This window comes from Ailuropoda melanoleuca, chromosome 8 (assembly GCF_002007445.2).
Source record: "Ailuropoda melanoleuca isolate Jingjing chromosome 8, ASM200744v2, whole genome shotgun sequence".
Classification (NCBI taxonomy): Eukaryota; Metazoa; Chordata; class Mammalia; order Carnivora; family Ursidae; genus Ailuropoda; species Ailuropoda melanoleuca.
In genome coordinates this window covers 25,372,292-25,385,134 of record NC_048225.1, presented here as the reverse complement: position 1 = coordinate 25,385,134, position 12,843 = coordinate 25,372,292, and the positions used below count along the sequence as shown (strand labels likewise).

At 47.2% G+C, this 12,843-nt stretch overlaps 1 long non-coding RNA gene across 1 annotated transcript in view; it reads right to left on the bottom strand.

Moving 5' to 3' along the window:
- The window catches only part of LOC117803343, a 61,067-nt gene extending 49,681 nt beyond the window's left edge, over positions 1 to 11,386 (bottom strand). Inside the window, exon 1 of the long non-coding RNA XR_004627100.1 lies at positions 11,232 to 11,386. This is a non-coding gene — a long non-coding RNA (uncharacterized LOC117803343). The remainder of the gene's footprint in view (positions 1 to 11,231) is intronic.
- Between the last annotated feature and the right edge of the window lie 1,457 nt (positions 11,387 to 12,843).

Genomic DNA, 12,843 nt, shown 5'->3' with positions numbered 1-12,843 from the left:
TTTATTGAGGGTTTGGGGGTAGGGGGGCAGTCTGCTTCCTTTGTTAGCTTGGATGGGCAGGTTCGGAGTCCTGAGTCTTTCCTATCATCACCTTTCTGATTATCTGCTCTCTGTTCTGTTCTCTTCAAACATCCTATCTTTTGAGAAATCGAGGTTTCTAGTCATTCGAGGTATGTCTCCAAGATTAAGCTACCCAACTTTGGGTGACGCAAATTGCTGGAGAAGAGCCACAGAGCACCTACGTTGGGACATTGATTTCTTAAAGGGGTGGGATGCTGTATGTCTCTGGCCTGATTCTTTATCCAAGATAAACCTCACCCTTTCCTACCAATGTATATGAAATAGTACATTGAACCAAGTCAATTCAGAAAATGCTTATTATATGGGAGGCTGTGGACACTGGGATAAAAAACATCTTAGAAACTGTCCTCAGGGAGCTCACAGTCAAGAGGAGAAGACAAACAATCAATGAGGCAAAATCAAACCCAGCTCAATAGCCAAGGAGCAGCCCCAGTGAAAACTCACAGTTGAGAGTGATTCATTCTGATTGGAAGAAGCAGGAAATATTTCATGGAGAAGTAAGTTTCGGGCAGGACCTGGAATAATGAATAGGAATCTGGCAGGTGGAAAAATCATGGAGCATGGGATGTAGGGGTTGGAGTGTGAAGAAGGCAAGTCATTCCACTCAGATGAAAAAGCATGAGCAGAGTCATAAGGGCACAACAATAGTTGTAATCTTCAGAGATAAACGCTAAGTCTGATACCGCTGGAGCGGTGTTTCTCACCCTCAGAGCGCATCAGATCACCCAGAGGACTGATTAAATCAGGAATTGCTGCCCCTCTCTCTGGAGTTTCTGACTCAGTAGGTCTGGGGTGCAGCCCAAGAATTTGTGTTTCTAACGAGCTTCCAGGTGATGTTGACCTACAGTTGATCCAGGGGCTGTGCTTTGAAAACAACTGGACTAAGAATAGTGAAGGAGGTAGTGGTAGGTAACACCAGCTTGTGGGCTGTATTCTTTAGACAATGGAGGGTCATTACGTCAGACAACTGTTTGAGGGATGAATTGTAAGCCTGGGGGGAAGCTTGGCAGCTGCCTCGGGGTGGGGGCAAGTTGTGAAGCTGTTTTATTTTTATTATTATTATTATTTTAAGATTTATTTATCTAAGAGAGAGAGCATGTGAGGGATGGGGGCAGAAGGAGAGGGGGAGAGGGAATCTCAAGCAGACTCCATGCTGAGCATGGGGTTCAATGCAGGCAGGGCTCAATCTTGCAACCCAGAGATCATGACCTGAGCCGAAATCAAGAGTTGGACGCCCAACTGACTGAGTCACCCAGGTGCCCCTGAAGCTGTTTGAATTGTCCACCTGAGAAATGATTAATAATGAGGGTCTACCTTGGAATTTTCTCATTAGAATGAATAGAAAATTAAAGATGCAAATGACATTCCAAAGCAGAATCAAACATGGAAGGAGAAGAGAAGGAGGTGAAGATCACCTTGCAGGTTCTTTTTAGGAGACTGGACAGATTTTTAAAACATTCCAGAGAAAAAGCACAGGAAGAGGAGCCAGAGGGGAAAAGTGGATCTGGTCCTTGAAATGGGTTTCAGGTGCCCAGAGTTGGGGAGTTGGAAATAGGCTGGAGCTCTACAGAGAGGCAGGGCTGAAGATAAAAGCCAGCATGAAAAGAAAAAGTGCTAAAAGCAGAACCTGAAGAGTGCCTACTAAGAAGCCAGAAGAGGAAGGGGAACCAAATAAAGTGGGCTGAGGGGGGGCCAAGGGCAGAAGCTTCTGAGAAGCCCAGAAGAGACAGAAGAGGAAGCAGGTCAGCAGACAAGGTGGTGGGGGAGTTGGAGAGGGGTAGAGAAGCCCTTTGGCAGCTGGCGACTTGGAAGCCCCTGTTGACTTATTCTTTCAAATATATTTGTTGAGTGCCCAAACGATACCATATATCCTGGGGGCCCAGTGGTGAGCAAAACAAAAATCTTGCGGGATGGGGGATGGGGTTGGAGCCGGGGTGTTCTGCCAGTAGAAGCGTCCTGGAATCTATCATTACAAGGTCAAAGGAAAAGATCAGGAGGGAATCGTGGGTGAGAGGGTCACGCTGTGGAAATGGCACCTACGCTTGGGCTGGACAGATGCGCTGGGCAAAAAGAGGTGAGAAAATAATGTGCATGAAGGCCTGAGACAGGTAATACACATTGTGTCTCAAGAAATTGAAAGGGAGCCTGGTGACAGAGACGGAGAAAGTGAGCGGGAAAGCAGCTTGAGATGAGGCTGGCTAGGTAGCCAGGGACCCAGAAGCAGCGCTTTTGCTCAAAAGCTTGTTAAAATTCCCCTGCCGCAGAAACATCTTCCGCATGGGTTTGCAAGCTCTTCGATACCGTCAGCCTTGTTGCTTTACACTAACGCCAGCTTGTTTTTAAACAAAACTGAAAATTTGAAATTGATAATTCACCTCCTTCACCAAATTTGGCTCTGAATTGCCTTTGGATTTCTCTAGCATTCAGAGCTAGCCTCACAGGACTAAGGCTTGCCATGATTGAAGATATGTATAAAAATGTATTTATGTGCCTGAGGCTCAGAAAGCAATTTCCAAAGAGAATTTCTAAAGCTGTTTTGAGCATTATAGAGCCTCTTGAGATGATGGATTCTTTCCAAACACATAACAGAACTCTATACATCCTAATGAAAGTTCACAGCAATAATATTGCTTTTTGTCCTCTCCCTGCATGCTTAGCACTTCTGGGGCCTGAGGGCACATAAAGCAGTGTAAGGCCTGAGCTTTCACGCTCATTAAGCTCGCAGTCTCACTGAAAAATCAATCTTGCCAGAGGGAAGAGCTTGGCAGTTCCTCTATCCTATTATTACCATTTTTCCACAACTGGATTCCCAGCCTTACCTGCGGGGCAAGTGTAACATAGTAATAAGGTGCTTGGGAGCCAAACAGACTAGGGTTTGAGTCCCATCTCTGCCCCTGGCCGGCTGTGTGACCTTGGGCAAACTGCTTTACCTCTCTGTTCTTCTGTGTGATGAGAATAATAGCTACTGCATAAGGTGTTTGTGAAGACTAGGCAAGCTACATATATGAAGCACTTACCATTTTACCTGGAACAAAAGTTGAGCTATCATTACTACCCTGACAGAGCAAACTGAGGCAAAGCAAGAATGTGCCAGATGGGGCACAAACACTGGTGATGGGTTTAGGCCTGGCCTGGTCCTGACCCCAACCAGAAGAAGAGTATGGCTCTTGCACCTTCCCTACCCACCTCCTGCCTCCTTCTGCTCGTGGCTCTGCCAGATGTAGGTTGACTCCTCTTCCCGACCATCTGCCACGTTCACAGACACTGCGTTTCTAAGCCACTTTACCAGGCAATTATGTATTCACAGTCTGCCCAAGGTCAGTCAACTGCTAATATAGAATTCGACTCTTGCTCCTTTCCTGACAAGCCACAGCCTTTTCCTGCTTCACCTCGACCTGGCCGTCCCCTCAGACCTGTTCACACCAGGAGCGTCAGGGTTTAAGACCAGCTCCTGAGTCTTCAAGAGCCACCTTTGTTTTCCTTCTGTCCCACCTGGCCACTTGGCAAGGTCTGGATGGATAATGTTTCAGGAAACCCTTAGGAAGGTAAACTCCAGGTTCCCATTGATACATCAAAAGGGGGCAAAAGAAAGTGCCGAGTTGGTGGGTCCCTGAAGCCCCATCAGGGGTGGAGAGGAGCTGCGAGTTACTGTACAAGTGTTTCCATTCCCAATGAGTCACCCGCTCCTCAGCTGGCAGCCTGGGCCCTGGAACAACTTGGCAGATGGAAAACGAAGGGGATTGTTCATGATGTATGTTTGTATCCCCAGCACCACGATTTAAATACCACCTCCCTCCACACCTCCTTTACGTACAGTGAACAGATGCGCGTACTGTCCCAACCCCCAGGCTGCCCTGGAAACTGACCAGGAGGCAGGATGGGACCCTTAGGGACACCAGCCCCCTGAGTTACTCTGGGCCCTTGGGGAAAAGGGACCTGGGCCAGGGTAGGAAATTCTACAGTTTCAGAAGAGAAACCATTTTCAAAGACGTAACTCCATGACTGTCATGCAAATATAAAATGAATACATGTCATAGAGTTTATCCAATGCATTAATTAATGAGGAAAACAGACATTAAAACTGCTACAAATGACAACTGGAAATTTTTTAATTTTATAGGCAATTTAAGAAAGAGAAGTGAGCCTAAGATCACTATGTCAAAATCTAAACTGCTTAATGTCTCACAGGGTCAAAAACCATACGTGTCGCGGTCCTTCTCCTCACTCCCCCAGGACGTATATTATTTTTTGCCCATTGCCAAATTTTGAGTGATTTTTCTCCAGCATGCTCCAACCTACTCTTCAACCTACCCTCTCTTGTCCCTTCACCTGGCCCAGATTTCTGCTCTGTCCAGACAGTTTGAGACCAATTTAACCCTTTCCTCTTCCCCCATCTTCAGTCCAAGCTGGATTAACACCTAATTCAGCAACTCCACGTGGCTTCATCTCTTCATTCGTGGGAGGCCTGCATGGCGGGAACTGGGAGATACTGCAACGTCGGCTGCGGATTGTGACACTCTCTTAACAACAAGTGGCAGAGGAGCTCCAGTCGCTCCATGCCTTGAGTTGATCCACTTACTGGGATTGTGTTGAAGCCCGGTCTGCCAAGACTCGAGAGGCCATGTTTTAGTCTGGGGCAAGGGCGTAAAGGAGAAACGGCCTGAAACATAAAGGCAGAACCAGGAAAGATGGCCATAGAAAACCACAGAGAAACTCATCAAACAGGATGCATAAATTATGTGTATTTCATTTCATGCTAATTATTGTGTGTTAATTTAATCTCATTTTTAAAAATTAAACTTAAAAAAGGGAGACCACATTGAACATCATTCCTTTCATTTTTTTACACGTTCAGCAACAGTTAATGGTGCATCTATCTGTGAGCCTGTGCTGTACACAGTTGTGCATACAATAGACACCCTTCTTGCCCTTCTGAAGCTTATGATAAAGTGACTCCAGAAACTACTAATCTTCCCTTACATATTCCATACCTTCTCAAAGGTTTTCCATGTAAAAAGCCCTCAAGCTTCAAATCCTTTCAGCTGTTCCTCTGGAATACATCCTGCCTATAACCAAGTCTCCCTGCACCCCTACCTGGGGCCCAAGCCCTTCTCCTGAATGGTGTTCCTGCTCTCCCTCTCATCTCACCACGTCTGTTCTTCTCAACACAGGCAGAACATCTTTTAAAAACGTGAGTCATATCAAGTCTCTCCATAGCTTAAAACCCCATCCACCACCTGCAAGGCCTGATGGTCCAGTGCCTACCTACTACCTCGTACTCACCTCTCTGCTCCTGGAACAGCACCAAATTCGCTTCTGGCTCAGGGCCTTTGCACATGTTATTCCCTACCCTAATTCTTCTCTGACACGCTCCTTTTATCATTCAAACCTTGGTTCAAATATAACCCTTAGAGTAAGCTTTCTTCACCCCCCACCCCCGTCTCGGTAACGCACCGCCACCCCAGGTCACTCTATCATATCTTGCAACTACTCCTCATGGTTATTACTTTGTTCTTTATTTGTCGATTTCCTGCCACTCTACCTTCAATTGCAAACTCCTTGAAAGAGGGACAGTGTCTGCATTTTTTACTGTTGAATATCCAGCACCCAACGCTTGGCCCATGAGGTGCACTGAATGCCTGACATCGTGTGGTTTCCTGTGAATATTTGTGGAATGAGAAAATGAAGATGTGATATTTTTTAATAAAAAATCCAAGCATCAAAATTTTTACTCAAGAAACTGGAGAATTAAAAACACAGAATTTAGTAAGTTCAGAATTAGTAAGCTCTGTGGAAGGAGCTCCCATTGTTCCTGCTAACGATATACACCAGGGCCTAGAATAGAGCTTGGCGCATAACTGGTACTATTTACAGAGGTTGGCGCATTTCTGGGTGAAAGGACCAGCTCAGGCAGGGTGGGGCCAAGCAAGGTGTTCTCTCTGAGCTGACAGGGAAGCCTGGGTTGGACGGGAACTTCACAGTCCTTGCTTGGCATGTATCCTTTCTAGAAAGGATTCTTCGGAAACTGGAGGCCATCTCTGCTCAGTCAACAGCTGAATTTGAGAATGATTTTGTTCCATACTGATTGCTCTCCTCCTAAGCCCCTCTCACCATGAAGCTCCTTGAGTGTAGATTCAGGAGTTTATCATCCTAGCATTTTTTTTTTGGTCTGTTTCTAACCTAGAATTCCTCATTTATAAAAATGGGGGCTCCGGAATAGATCTTTAAATTCCCTTCAGAGCCAACATTTGATGGTTTTAAGTGAAAATGTGTTCCACCTGCATCCAAGGGGTGTTCAGGTCAAGCCTTTAAAGAAAACCATTCAAGTTTAACTGGAAGGACATCCAGAGTTGGTTATAGAAGCTCCCTCACAGCAGGTGTCCCAAGTAATGAGGCCCTCACTCACCTGACCCCAGTGTAGTACGACACAGCATGAGACGATTATGAAGCCCATATCCTGTCCCCTCCAGGGCTTGGCATTTAGGTCCTGGAACTTCTCCACTCTAAGCAGAGATACTATTATAGAATGTTTTAAATTGAGGAATGCGAAACATTCTTCACATGAGTGTTTAAAGCCCACATGTGAGACTAGTGTTCTTAAGCTCAGAGTCACCTGGGGGTGCTTGTTAAAATTGTAGTCTCCAGCTGACTTCCAGGGCTCTGACTCTGGATCTGCACTTCCAGAGCTTCCAGTCGATGCTGGTTCAGATTTGTGGTGGCAAACTACCCACATCCAGCGTGACCTGGTGTGAACGACCGCACGTTCTGCAGGGACACGGCCTTAGACAGGTTCGGGGCCCTCCCCTTCCCAGCTGCCTGCGGCTGCGTGAGATACAGAGGGTCTGCGTGAGATACAGAGGGTCCCGGCAGCCTCTTCACAGGTCAGCTCCAGGCCAGTAGGCTCAACAACCCCTTCAGTCATCTGAAGGGCCTGTCTGCACAAGACCAAACAGTTGGACACTCCGAGAGGACAAGGCCACTCATGCCCAGATATACAGGGTAAGTAAACCCAACCTCTGATAGGAGAGAGTTCTTTGTAGATCAGTGAACACAATCGGATTATCTTAAGGCTATCAAAATTCTAGAAAATAAAATGTGATTTTTAAAATTTATTTATTTTTTTTCTTTTGGCCAGGTCGTGCTCCCCTGTTAAGTTGATTGAGGAAACTTGAATAGCAAGCGTGACTCTGCATGAATGGTATTTTCTTCGAATCTTCTGGAAATGCTTGGTTGTTCTGCTTTCTAGATGCGATGGCAGGGAGCATCAGGCTCTTTTACAAAGTCTCTCGTCCACCATCCCATATAAACCTACAAAACTAAAATTCATGGAGCATTTGTCCTCAGAGTCGGAGAATCTGACAAATATAGAGACAGTCATTGGAGTCACATTTCCCAATGGCAGCCGTCTGACTCTTTCTCACTGCGCAGATAACCAACAGCCTACAGTAGTATTGAAAACCCCTACCCCGAGGCGGGAGCCTGGGGAAAGGGAAGCAGCCAGGCCTCACCCAGGGTTATTCACTACCCGTCAAAGAAATGGATCCAACCACAGAAACAACCAAGTGGTCCCTCTCAGACCTAAACTCCATACCCCTCCCAGAACCCTTCCCCACACCCATACCCAGCACCCTACCCCCAGCGGTCTGTCTGAGGCAGACAGGAAAGGCAGCTTTCACAGAACTTCTGTGAAGTTCTGAGTCCACAGAAGAGCCTGTGAAGAAAAGAATGAAAGGCTCAGGGTTTTTATCTTCATTCTGTGCCTTCACCTCCTCTCTGCTGTTACAGTTCCACCTCCAGCCCACAAATAATAAAACCTGTAGAATGAGAGAGGGAACAAGAAGACTCCTTCCCGGCATGGCCCTTCCCACACAAGCACCAGGCTGCTTCTGGGTGGTAGCCAGCGGCATAACCTAGTATCGCTATTGAATTGACTCAAGGAGCAATGTTATTTGGTGCTAGACCCAGGCAGCTCTGGAGACTCAAAAAAAACAAGGGTCCAACCCAAAAGAACTTGTGACGCTCATTACCCTTATGCCCAAACTGCAAGCACAAGGTCACGAGCATTTTCAGCTTTGGAGAGAGAGAAAGGAAGACATGATACTGAGATGACCAGTGGCCAGTGGCAGGCAAGGGAGACTCCAGAGCCAGAAGGTTCTGGCCCCAGATGTATTGCTGAGAGCAATAAAGGCAACTTCTCTGTTGGATCACAAAGAAGAGGCTAGCAGACTTGTCTCATGTAAGCAGTATAAGCATACGTTATTGGCAAGGTAATCCTTTACTCGCTGAGTTCCAGAAGCCTTTACTACCCATCAGTGAGTCAAAATAACTAGAATTCTAAAGTCAGAAAGGACCCAACAGGTGTGAAGACCCAAGGGCATATGTTCACCGGGAGAAGAGAAAACAAAGGAGAGAACTGGGGCCGATGGTGCACTGCGGGTGGAGACCCCCTGGAAAGTCGCCAGCTCCTTCTCAGCCCTGCAGCTAGCTGCCTGTTACCATGCAAGAAATTGGTGCCAGGTTTGTCAGAGCTAATGATTTTTCAACATAAGCCCCAAATTCCGATTTTTATGTGAAATTTCCCAATTTTAAGATGTTGGCAACTAAGTCGATGTTATTTAAAATACTGCATGGGCCAAACAAAACCCATCTGGATCTAGGGGAAGGGCAGGTTCAGGCTGTGGGCCTCCAGCTAATAATTTCTGATATATATCGATTATTTCATAGCCAATAATGTTAATAGCTAATAAAAATTGGGTGCTTCACACACATTATTACATTGAGTCTTCACAGTTGAGAAAGTTAAGTTTATAGAGCACAGTAACTTCTCCAAGGTTGCAAAGCTACATACATAGGAGAGCCAGGATTCAAATCCAGGACTATCTGACATCAAGTACTAAACTCTGAGCCATGAAGTGATATTGCAATTCCAGAAGCAAACTATAGTTGCCCTTAAACTCACTCATCCCAAGGCCTGGCACTATGAAATTGCCAACTGGTATTTGAATCACTTAGTGTTTGTGGGAGGATAAGACCAGGACAGACAGGCTTACAAAAGAGAAGCCACATCCCTACCAGCCCACAATGGCAGGAGAGTTATACTGAGAATGTTCTTTCATTCTCCATAGTGCAAGAATCCCTCCCAGGCCCCACGGGATAAGTGTTCTAGCCCCCAGCTACTCAAAGGGTCATCCGTGATCAGCAGCGTTGGCATTCCCTAGGAGCTTGCCAGAAAGGTCAACCTCAGCCACACCCAGAGCAGCATTTATGGAATGGGCCACTTTGCAAGAGAATCAGCTGATTTTTACACACGTGGAGGCTTGAGAAGCCTTCCACAGGCCCCACTGGCCTCTCCTGGAGTTGTTCTCCAGTTCACTTGGGCCTCCCATGGTTCCTAACCATACTGTACATCAGACCGCCAACTCCCTAAAGATAGAGGCCGCATCTTCCATTTCTTTTTTGCCTCCTCCTGGGCGTGGTATACAGTCAGTTGGGCACCATCGACCCAACTGCAGATGAGGGAGGTGGGGGGGTTCATAAAGCAGACAGAAGAGATCCTTCCCTAAAACCACAACCATGCCAGTTAGCTCAGGCTCCCAGACTGGTGGCCGGCCATTGAGAACGTGAGAATAATGAGTATCACACTTCAGATTCCCCAAATATTGCCCCAGTGCTCTAGGGATAGAAGTGGTACCCGCACCAAAAATGTGAATATATTCCGTAGGCAGAAAAAGATGGTTGCAGGCTCATTGATTCTCAACATTGTCTTCCATGAAAGAAAACCAAGATTCCTGGTTGGGTAGGAGCCTCTGTGCTCCCACACAGCCATTGCTGGCAGAAACCCTCACAAAATACTGTGAGCAGAGATGTGAACCCAGAGCTGGGGCGCTGGTTCTTATCTGCCTCGCTGTCACCATGGCTGGAATGTCACACCGCAGGACACCTGGACCTCTAATCTTTTGTACTTAGAGCTTACTCTTTGCTGCATGGCACATGAGTCCTTTCCAGAAAATGGGGCCAACTCCTGTCCTGACTCTTCTGCCATTGCTGCGAAATTTTCGACTGTCCCTCTGTGCTAGTTGCCCTCGGAGGAGTAACATCATGGGAGTGTAGAGGACAAGCAGGCCAGTCAGCTCACGTGCCTGCTCGTACCAACATACCTTTCCCCGCTTGCCCAAGACAGAAGGCCCCCCCAGTGACCGTGCCTTGCAGGAAAATTCTCGCTGTCCCTAAGGCAACCCAAATTCTTTAAGCACGTATGTCACCCCAACTCCTTCTACAGCCCTCACCTGCCTCGGAGACCATAATCACTCAAGAAAAAATAAAGTAAAATTTCCCAACACCCTCCTCCTCCTCCCCACGGACCCACTTTGTGCACACGTGCAGCTGGAAAGCAGCTCCTGGCTCTAAACCACCAAGGCTTTCCATTCCAGTTAAACTGTGATGTTGCCATGGTAACAACCAGTGAGGTGTTTCTCTGGCTGTGACCCAGGCTGAAGACCAGAGGCCTACGTTGCAGACACCCTCATCGGCTGGCATCCCAGGAGCCCTATGCTACCCCTCCCCCCACCAACCCAGGGCAGCTCCTGGGAAGGCTTCCATGGTGCTGTTGGTAGCCCCGTGTGTAGGTGCATGGGCTCACATGTTTGTTTTCTTTTCAGCCCAGCCCCTCCGGCATACAAAAGGCACATTCTTGAAAAAAGAAAAAAGAAAAAAGAAAAAAAAGAAAGAAAGAAAGAAAAGAAAAAGAAAAAATGTATTTTTTTTCCTGCATTCCAGCTGCCTGAGCTAAGCGGAGGAATGAATGGTTTGGGAAAAATCTCACACAGGAATAAATTTACAAGGGACAGCTGAGTGGATAAATTCAGTCCCCAAAGAGGGGCATTACGAGGCCTTTTGGCAGGAGCCTTGCCCCTTGTGCAAAGCTGTCTAAAAAGAAAAACAGAGCAAGAGAGGGGAGCTTTCAAACCCACCCCAAAATAAACCTTTCAGAAATCCTTTTAACTCCCTCTAGCTGTTAGCATTTCAAGACAAGAGGAGGCCCATTAACAAAGGCAAATCGATCCTTTCTTGGTGGGCTGCCTCTGTCCCTGAGCTGGTCTGGGATGTGGCTCTCACTCCTCCCTTGCTCGGGTACGGGGGTTCAAGCTTACCCAGGTTTTCTGGCTTGACTTGTCCACATACGCAATGACAAACATGGAGTTTGACCTAGGAAGGATCTGGCAAACAGCTAGGGACGTCTCCTGAGGTGGCTTCCTCGGCTGAAAAGTGGACCAAACAGGATAGGGGCAGCCTGGACTGGACTGGACTGGACTGGACTGGACTGGACGGGGCTGGGAGCTGGACCTAGGCATGCCCCGTGGGAAGAGGGAAGTGCAGTGGGAGAGGTTGGCCCTGTGACCGGGGGAGGGTAGCTGCCACCAATGCTGGAAGATGCTGGGTCCAAATGTGACATGTTTGTTCCCTGAGTGACCATAGTTGTTTTCTACAAGGATTGGGTAAGATTAAGCCAGAATCGTTTTTGGACATTTCCCCTGAAAAGGGGTGTTGAACACTTGCCTCTCCCCTGCTTCTTTACCGCTTCCTTGACTCACCACAACTAGTGGCCTTTTACGAGAATTAGAAAATTCCCCTTGGTTACTTTGAGGTCTGAAAACTCAGTTAACCTCTATCCTCTCCTTTTTCTCTGGAAACCAAATCCTAGAACTTTTACAGCTGGCAATGACCTTCCTGTTCCTCGTCGTGGCTTTTCCCAGGCTCTTTCACCCTCAGGAGAGCCTGAGAACCTCAGCCCAGCCGGACGGGCTCCTCTGGGAAAGCCGAGCTGTGGACCGTCCCCAAACATGTCCACGCCGCATGCCTTGAGCAGCGCGGAGCGCAGGTTACGTTGCTCCTTCTCCCCTGGTATTCTAACTTCTGAAGTCACTGTCGGTCAGGGCCTGGTAAGCGTTTACGCCACCGCTCTGCTCCGCACGTGCACCCGGAGACTTAGAAAGATGGACACGCAATGATTAATCCCTGCCCCCAGTGAGCTTCAAATTCTGAGTAGACAACAATTACCAGTTGCTGTGTACTGGCTATGCTCCAGGCCCTGAGCTTTTTACTAAGTATTTCATCGTGATAAGTACTTTATTTGCATTCAACGTGCCGGCTTTCCCTGCTCGCGGAAAGTGGAGTTTCCAGGAAACCTTTCATAAACTCAAACAGGGTAAAGTGAAGAAGCAATACTGTTTTGTAAAAATGAAAACTCTCTTCAGATTTCTCTCAGTTAGCAAAAACAAGTACCAGTGCAGGTCTTTTGTCAAAGCAAAGTGGCATAAGGCGAACTTTTGGGTAGCAGGGGAATGGGTAGTATTCAAACTCTCAGAGGACTCTAGCTAACTGGAGGTAAATCCTGGGGCCACCTCTTATCCCCTGTGCATTCTCGTGCCTTAACCTCTCAGAGTCTCTGTGAAATGGATAACAGTATCTACTTTGCAAGACTGTTGTGAGAATTCCATGAAACCATGTCGTAAATCTCTTAACTCAGTGACAAGCACGTAGTGCTGGAGTGGTATTGATCAAACAGTGCTCAAACGGCACGACTGAGTTTCTGGGTTGGTGAACACATGGAGGTGCTGGAAACAGCATACCCAAGAGTACGGAAGCTCTGCCCCCTTCCCACATATCTTTTTCTTATGTTCCGTTAGCCAGCGTATAGTAATCAGTAGTTTTGAATGTGGTGCTCAGTGATTCGTTGCATATAACACCCAGAGCTCATCGCCG